The following is a 9,988-nucleotide window of genomic DNA, read 5'->3' on the forward strand; positions in this document are numbered from 1 at the left end:
CTCCTGTGAGTCCAGTTTTAGATTCCGATGCTTCATTTCAGGTTTCCTGTATACCTTGGAACTTCTTATTGACGATGAAACACAGAAATTGCATCCGAATTTAATACAAAAGGCACAATGCCGACTTAAGTACAAGAGGGCTGACACTCTCATTTTCTATGATTTGAACCCCTCCTGCAAGTCCAGTTTTAGTTTCCGATGCTTCACTTCAGGTTTACTGTATCCCTTGAACCTTCTTATTGACGATGAAACACGGAAATTGCATCCGAATTTAATACAAAATGCACAATGCCGACTTAAGTTCAAGAGGACTGACACTCTCACTTCCAATGACTTGAACCTCTCCTGTGAGTCCAGTTATAGTTTCCGATGCTTGACTTCAGGTTTCGTGTATACTTTGGACCTTCTTATTGACGATGAAACACAGAAATTGCATCCGAATTTAATACAAAAGGCACAACACCGACTTAAGTACAAGAGGACTGACACTTTCACTTTCTATGATTTGAACCTCTCCCGTGAGTCCAGTTTTAGATTCCGATGCTTCACTTCAGGTTTCCTGTATACCTTGCACCTTCTTATTGACGATGAGACACAGAAAATGCATCAGAATTTAATACAAAAGGCACAATGCCGACTTAAGTACAAGAGGACTGACTCTCTAACTTTCTATGATTTGAACCTCTCCTGTGAGTCCAGTTTTAGATTCCGATGCTTCACTTCAGGTTTACTGTATCCGTTGGACTTTCTTATTGTCGATGAAACACAGAAATTGCATCCGAAGTTATTACAAAACGCACAAGGCCGACTTAAGCACAAGATGACTGACACTCTCACTTTCTATGATTTGAACCTCTCCTGTGAGTCCAGTTGTAGATTCCGATGCTTGACTTCAGGTTTCGTGTATACCTTGGACGTTTTTATTGACGATGAAACACAGAAATTGCATCCGAGTTTAATACAAAAACCACAATGCTGACTTAAGTACAAGAGGACTGAAACTCTCAGTTTCTATGATTTGAACAACTCCTGTGAGTCCATTTTTAGATTCCGATGCTTCACTTCAGGTTTCCTGTAAACCTTGCACCTTCTTATTGACGATGAAACACAGAAATTGTATCCGAATTAAATTCAAAAGGCACAATGCCGACGTAAGTACAAGAGGACTGACTCTCTAACTTTCAATGATTTGAACCTCTCCTGTGAGTCCAGTTTTATATTCCGATGATTCACTTCAGGTTTACTGTATCCCTTGGACTTTCTTATTGTCGATGAAACACAGAAATTGCATCCGAGTTTAATACAAAAGGCACAATGCTGACTTAAGTACAAGAGGACTGCACACCCTCACTTTCTGTGATTTGAACCTCTCCTGTGAGTCCAGTTTTAGATTCCGATGATTCACTTCAGGTTTACTGTATCCCTTGGACTTTCTTATTGACGATGAAACACAGAAATTGCATCCGAGTTTAATACAAAAGGCACAATGCTGACTTAAGTACAAGAGGACTGAACACACTCACTTTCTATGATTTGAACCTCTCCTGTGAGTCCAGTTTTAGATTCCGATGATTCACTTCAGGTTTACTGTATCCCTTGGACTTTCTTCTTGTCGATGAAACACAGAAATTGCATCCGAATTTAATACAAAAGGCACAAGGCCGACTTAAGTACAAGAGGACTGACACTCTCACTTTCTATGATTTGAACCTCTCCAGTGAGTCAAGTTTTAGATTCCGATGCTTGACTTCAGGTTTCGTGTATACCTTGGACGTTCTTATTGACGATGAGACACAGAAATTGCATCCGAGTTTAATAAAAGGGACCAATGCTGACTTAAGTACAAGAGGACTGACACTCTCAATTTCTATGATTTGAACAACCCCTGTGAGTCAAGTTTTAGATTCCGATGCTTCACTTCAGGTCTACTGTAACACTTGCACCTTCTTATTGACGATGAACCACAGAAATTGCATCCGAATGTAATACAAAAGGCTTAATGCCGACTTCAGTACAAAAGGACTGACAATCTCACTTTCTATGATTTGAACCTCTCCTGTGAGTCCAGTTTTAGTTTCCGATTTTTCACTTCAGGTTTACTGTATCCGTTGGACCTTCTCTTTGACGATGAAGCTCAGAAATTGCATCGGAATTAAATTGAAAAGGCACAATGCCGACTTAAGTACAAGAGGACTGACACTCTACCTTTCTATGATTTGAACCTCTCCTGTGACTCCAGTTTTAGTTTCCAATGCGTCACTTCAGGTTTACTGTATACCTTGGACATTCCTATTGACGATGAAACACAGCAATTGCATCCGAATTTAATACAAAAGGCACAATGCCGACTTAAGTACGAGAGGACTGACACTTTCACTTTCTATGAATTGAACCTCCCCTGTGAGTCCAGTTTTAGATTCCGATGCTTCACTTCAGGTTTACTGTATACCTTGGACCTTCTTATTAACGATGAAACACAGAAATTGCATCCGAATTTAATACAACAGGCACAATGCCGACTTAAGTACAAGAGGACTGACACTTTTTACTTTCTATGATTTGAACCTCTCCTGTGAGTCCAGTTTTAGTCTCCGATGCTTCACTTCAGGTTTACTGTATCCCTTGGACCTTCTTATTGACGATGAAACACAGATATTGTATCCGAATTTAATACAAAAGGCACAATGCCGACTTAAGTACTAGAGGACTGACACTCTCACTTTCTATGATTTGGACCTCTCCTATGAGTCCAGTTTTAGATTCCGATACTTCACTTCAGGTCTACTGTATCCCTTGGACCTTCTTATTGACGATGAAACACAGCAATTGCATCCGAATTTCATACAAAAGGCACAATGCCGACTTAAGTACAAGAGGTCTGACACTTTCACTTTCTATGAATTGAACCTAACCTGTGAGTCCAGTTTCAGATTCCGATGATTCACTTCAGGTTTACTGTATAACTTGGACCATTTTATTGACGATGAAACACAGAAATGGCATCCGAATTTAATACAAAATGCACAATGCCGACTTAAGTACAAGAGGACTGACACACTCACTTTCTATGATTTGAACCTCTCCTGTGAGTCCAGTTTTAGATTCTGATGCTTCACTTCAGCTTTACTGTATCCCTTGGACCTTCTTATTGACGATGAAACACGGAAATTGCATCCGAATTTAATACAAAAGGCACAATGCCGACTTAAGTTCAAGAGGACTGACACTCTCACTTTCAATGATTTCAACCTCTCCTGTGAGTCCAGTTTTAGTTTCCGATGCTTGACTTCAGGTTTCGTGTATACTTTGGACCCTCTTATTGTCGATGAAACACAGAAATTGCATCTGAATTTAATTCAAAAGGCACAATGCCGTCTTAAGGAAAAGAGGACTGACACTCTCACTTTCTATGATTTGAACCTCTCCTGTAAGTCCAGTTTTAGATTCCGATGCTTCACTTCAGGTTTACTGTATCCCTTGGACCTTCTTATTGACGATGAAACACGGAAATTGCATCCGAATTTAATACAAAAGGCACAATGCCGACTTAAGTTCAAGAGGACTGACACTCTCACTTTCAATGATTTGAACCTCTCCTGTGAGTCCAGTTTTAGTTTCCGATGCTTGACTTCAGGTTTTGTGTATACTTTGGACCTTCTTATTAACGATGAAACACAGAAATTGCATCCGAATTTAATACAAAAGGCACAACGCCGACTTAAGTACAAGAGGACTGACACTCTCACTTTCTATGATTTGAACCTCTCCTGTGAGTCCAGTTTTAGATTCCGATGCTTCACTTCAGGTTTCCTGTATACCTTGCACCTTCTTATTGACGATGAAACACAGAAATTGTATCCGAATTAAATTCAAAAGGCACAATGCCGACATAAGTACAAGAGGACAGACTCTCTAACTTTCTATGATTTGAACCTCTTCTGTGAGTCCAGTTTTAGATTCCGATGATTCACTTCAGGTTCACTGTATCCGTAGGACTTTCTTATTGTCGATGAAACACAGAAATTGCATCCGAATTTAATACAAAACGCACAAGGCCGACTTAAGCACAAGAGGACTGACACTCTCACTTTCTATGATTTGAACCGCTCCTGTGAGTCCAGGTTTAGATTCCGATGCTTGACTTTAGGTTTCGTGTATACCTTAACCGTTCTTATTGACGATGAAACACAGAAATTACATCCGAGTTTAATACAAAAGGCACAATGCCGACTTAAGTACAAGAGGACTGACACTTTCACTTTCTATGAATTGAACCTCCCCTGTGAGTCCAGTTTTAGATTCCCATGCTTCACTTCAGGTTTACTGTATACCTTGGACCTTCTTATTAACGATGAAACACAGAAATTGCATCCGAATTTAATACAACAGGCACAATGCCGACTTAAGTACAAGAGGACTGACACTCTCACTTTCTATGATTTGAACCTCTCCTGTGAGTCCAGTTTTAGTCTCCGATGCTTCACTTCAGGTTTACTGTATCCCTTGGACCTTCTCATTGACGATGAAACACAGATATTGTATCCGAATTTAATACAAAAGGCACAATGCCGACTTAAGTACTAGAGGACTGACACTCTCACTTTCTATGATTTGGACCTCTCCTATGAGTCCAGTTTTAGATTCCGATACTTCACTTCAGGTCTACTGTATCCCTTGGACCTTCTTATTGACGATGAAACACAGCAATTGCATCCGAATTTCATACAAAAGGCACAATGCCGACTTAAGTACAAGAGGACTGACACTTTCACTTTCTATGGTTTGAACTTCTCCTATGAGTCTAGTTTTAGATTCCGATGCTTCACGTCAGGTCTACTGTATCCCTTGGACCTTCTTATTGACGATGAAATACAGATATTGCATCCGATATTAATACAAAAGGCACAATGCCGACTTAAGGAAAAGAGGACTGACACTCTCACTTGCTATGATTTGAACCTGTCCTGTGAGTCCAGTTTTAGATTCCGATGCTTCACTTCAGGTTTCCTGCATACATTGGACCTTCTTATTGACGATGAAACACAGAAATGGCATCCGAATTAATTTCAAAAGCACAATGCCGACATAAGTACAAAAGGACTGACTCTCTAATTTTCTATGATTTGAACCTCTTCTGTGAGTCCAGTTTTAGATTCCGATGATTCACTTCAGGTTTACTGTATACCTTGGACTTTATTATTGACGATGAAACACAGCAATTGCATCGGAATTTAGTACAGAAGGCACAATGCCGACTTCAGTACAAGAGGACTGACACTTTAACTTTCTATGAATTGAACCTCCCCTGTGAGTCCAGTTTCAGATTCCGATGCTTCACTTCAGGTTTACTGTATACCTTGGACCACCTTATTGACGATGAAACACAGAAATTGCATCCGAATTTTAATACAAAAGGCACAATGCCGACTTAAGTACAAGAGGACTGACACTCTCACTTTCTATGATTTGAACCTCTCCTGTGAGTCCAGTTTTAGATTCCGATGCTTCACTTCAGGTTTACTGTATCCCTTGGAACTTCTTATTGACGATGAAACACGGAAATTGCATCCGAATTTAATACAAAAGACACAATGCCGACTTAAGTTCAAGAGGACTGACACTCTCACTTTCAATGATTTGAACCTCTCCTGTGAGTCCAGTTTTAGTTTCCGATGCTTGACTTCAGGTTTCGTGTATACTTTGGACCTTCTTATTGACGATGAAACACTGAAATTGCATCCGAATTTAATACATAAGGCACAACGCCGACTTAAGTACAAGAGGACTGACACTCTCACTTTCTATGTTTGAAACTCTGCTGTGAGTCCAGTTTTAGATTCCGATGCTTCATTTCAGGTTTCCTGTATACCTTGGAACTTCTTATTGACGATGAAACTCAGAAATTGCATCCGAATTTAATACAAAAGGCACAATGCCGACTTAAGTACAAGAGGACTGACACTCTCATTTTCTATGATTTGAACCCCTCCTGCAAGTCCAGTTTTAGATTCCGATGCTTCACTTCAGGTTTCCTGTATACCTTGCACCTTCTTATTGACGATGAGACACAGAAAATGCATCCGAATTTAATACAAAAGGCACAATGCCGACTTAAGTACAAGAGGACTGACTCTCTAACTTTCTATGATTTGAACCTCTCCTGTGAGTCCAGTTTTAGATTCCGATGCTTCACTTCAGGTTTACTGTATCCGTTGGACTTTCTTATTGTCGATGAAACACAGAAATTGCATCCGAAGTTAATACAAATCGCACAAGGCCGACTTAAGCACAAGATGACTGACACTCTCACTTTCTATGATTTGAACCTCTCCTGTGAGTCCAGTTGTAGATTCCGATGCTTGACTTCAGGTTTCGTGTATACCTTGGACGTTTTTATTGACGATGAAACACAGAAATTGCATCCGAGTTTAATACAAAAACCACAATGCTGACTTAAGTACAAGAGGACTGAAACTCTCAGTTTCTATGATTTGAACAACTCCTGTGAGTCCAGTTTTAGATTCCAATGCTTCACTTCAGGTTTACTGTATCCCTTGGAACTTCTTAATGACGATGAAACACAGAAGTTGCATCCGAATTTAATAGAAAAGGCACAATGACGACTTAAGTACAAAAGGACTGACACTCTCACTTTCTATGATTTGAACAACTCCTGTGAGACAAGTTTTAGATTCCGATGCTTCACTTCAGGTCTACTGTATACCTTGGATCTTCTTATTGACGATGAAACACAGAAATTGCATTCGAATTTTATACAAAAGGCACAAGGCCGACTTAAGTACAAGAGGACTGACACTCTCACTTTCTATGATTTGAAGCTCTCCTGTGAGTCCAGTTTTAGATTCCGATGCTTGACTTAAGGACTCGTGTATACGTTTTACGTTCTTATTGACGATGAAACACAGAAATTGCATCCGAGTTTAATACAAAAGGCACAATGCTGACTTAAGTACAAGAGGGCAGACACTCTAACTTTCTATGATTTGAACCTCTCCTGTAAGTCCAGTTTTAGATTCCGATGCTTCACTTCAGGTTCACTGTATACCTTGGACCTTCTTATTGACGATGAAACACAGAAATTGCATCGGAATTAAATTCAAAAGGCACAATGCCGACTTAAGTACATGAGGACTGACACTCTAACTTTCTATGATTTGTACCTCTCCTGTGAGCCCAGTTTTAGATTCGAATGGTTCACTTCAGGTTTACTGTATACCTTGGACCTTCTTATTGACGAAGAAGCACAGATATTGCTTCGGAATTAAATTCAAAAGGCACAATGCTGACATAAGTACAAGAGGACTGACACTCTCACTTTCTATGACTTGAACCTCCCCTGTGAGTCCAGTTTTAGATTCCGATGCTTCACTTCAGGTCTACTGTATCCCTTGGACCGTCTTATTGACGATGAAACACGGAAATTGCAACCGAATTTAATACAAAAGGCACAATGCCGACTTAAGTACAAGAGGACTGACACTCTCACTTTCTATGATTTGAACCTCTCCTGTGAGTCCAGTGTTAGATTCCGATGCTTCACTTCAGGTTTCCTCTATACCTTGAACGTTCTTATTGACGACGAAACACAGAAATTGCATCCGAATTTAATACAAAAAGCACAATGCCGACATAAGAAAAAGAGGACTGACACTCTCACTTTCTATGATTTAAACCTCTCCTGTGAGTCCAGTTTTAGATTCCGATGCTTCACTTCAGGTTTCATGTATACCTTGCACCTTCTTGTTGACGATGATACAAAGAAATTGTATCCGAATTAAATTCAAATGGCACAATGCCGACATAAGTACAAGAGGACTGACTCTCTAACTTTCTATGATTTGTACCTCTTATGTGAGTCCAGTTTTAGATTCCGATGATTCACTTCAGGTTTACTGTATACCTTGGACTTTCTTATTGTCGATGAAACACAGAAATTGCATTCGAATATAATACAAAAAGCACAAGGCCGACTTAAGTACAAGAGGACTGACACTCTCACTTTCTATGATTTGAAGCTCTCCTGTGAGTCCAGTTTTAGATTCCGATGCTTGACTTCAGGTTTCGTGTATACGTTTTACGTTCTTATTGACGATGAAACACAGAAATTGCATCCGAGTTTAATACAAAAGGCACAATGCTGACTTAAGTACAAGAGGACTGACACTCTCACTTTCTATGATTTGAACAACTCCTGTGAGACAAGTTTTAGATTCCGATGCTTCACTTCAGGTCTACTGTATCACTTGCACCTTCTTATTGACGATGAAGCACAGAAATTGCATCCGAATTTAATACAAAAGGCACAATGCCGACTTAAGTACAAGAGGACTGACACTCCAACTATCTATGATTTGTACCTCTCCTGTAAGCCCAGTTTTAGATTCGAATGCTTCACTTCAGGTTTCCTGTATACCTTGGACCTTCTTATTGACGATGAAACACGGAAATTGCATCCGAATTAAATTCTAAAGGCACAATGCCGACTTAAGTACAAGAGGACTGACTCTCTAACTTTCTATGATTTGAACCTCTCCTGTGAGATCAGTTTTTGATTCCGATGCTTCACTTCAGGTTCACTGTATCCCTTGGACATTCTTATTGATAATGAAACACAGAAAGTGCATCCGAATTTAATTAAAAAAGCACAATGCCGACTAAAGTACAAGAGGACTGACACTCTCACTTTCTATGATTTGAACAACTCCTGTGAGTCAAGTTTTAGATTCCGATTCTTCACTTCAGGTCTTCTATATCACTTGCACCTTCTTATTGACGATGAAGCACAGAAATTGCATCCGAAGTTAGTACAAAAGGCACAGTGCTGACTTAAGTACAAGAAGACAGACACTCTAACTTTCTATGATTTGAACCTCTCCGGTGAGTTTAATTTTAGATTCCGATGCTTCACTTCAGGTTCACTGTATACCTTGGACCTTCTTATTGACGATGAAACACAGAAAAGGCATCGGAATTAAATTCAAAAGGCACAATGCCGACTTAAGTACTAGAGGACTGACTCTCTAACTTTCTATGATTTGTACCTCTCCTGTGAGCCCAGTTTTAGATTCGGATGCTTCACTTCAGGTTTACTGTATTCCTTGGAATCTCATATTGACGATGAAACACAGAAATTGCATCCGAATTTAATACAAAAGGCACAATGACGACTTAAGTACAAAAGGACTGACACTCTCACTTTCTATGATTTGAACAACTCCTGTGAGACAAGTTTTAGATTCCGATGCTTCACTTCAGGTCTACTGTATACCTTGGATCTTCTTATTGACGATGAAACACAGAAATTGCATTCGAATTTTATACAAAAGGCACAAGGCCGACTTAAGTACAAGAGGACTGACACTCTCATTTTCTATGATTTGTAGCTCTCCTGTGAGTCCAGTTTTAGATTCCGATGCTTGACTTAAGGATTCGTGTATACGTTTTACGTTCTTATTGACGATGAAACACAGAAATTGCATCCGAGTTTAATACAAAAGGCACAATGCTGACTTAAGTACAAGAGGGCAGACACTCTAACTTTCTATGATTTGAACCTCTCCTGTAAGTCCAGTTTTAGATTCCGATGGTTCACTTCAGGTTCACTGTATACCTTGGACCTTCTTATTGACGATGAAACACAGGAATTGCATCGGAATTAAATTCAAAAGGCACAATGCCGACTTAAGTACATGAGGACTGACACTCTAACTTTCTATGATTTGTACCTCTCCTGTGAGCCCAGTTTTAGATTCGAATGGTTCACTTCAGGTTTACTGTATACCTTGGACCTTCTTATTGACGAAGAAGCACAGATATTGCTTCGGAATTAAATTCAAAAGGCACAATGCTGACATAAGTACAAGAGGACTGACACTCTCACTTTCTATGATTTGAACCTCTCCTGTGAGTCCAGTTTTAGATTCCGATGCTTCACTTCAGGTCTACTGTATCCCTTGGACCGTCTTAT

The sequence above is a fragment of the Schistocerca serialis genome, chromosome 2 (assembly GCF_023864345.2).
Source record: "Schistocerca serialis cubense isolate TAMUIC-IGC-003099 chromosome 2, iqSchSeri2.2, whole genome shotgun sequence".
Classification (NCBI taxonomy): domain Eukaryota; kingdom Metazoa; phylum Arthropoda; class Insecta; order Orthoptera; family Acrididae; genus Schistocerca; species Schistocerca serialis.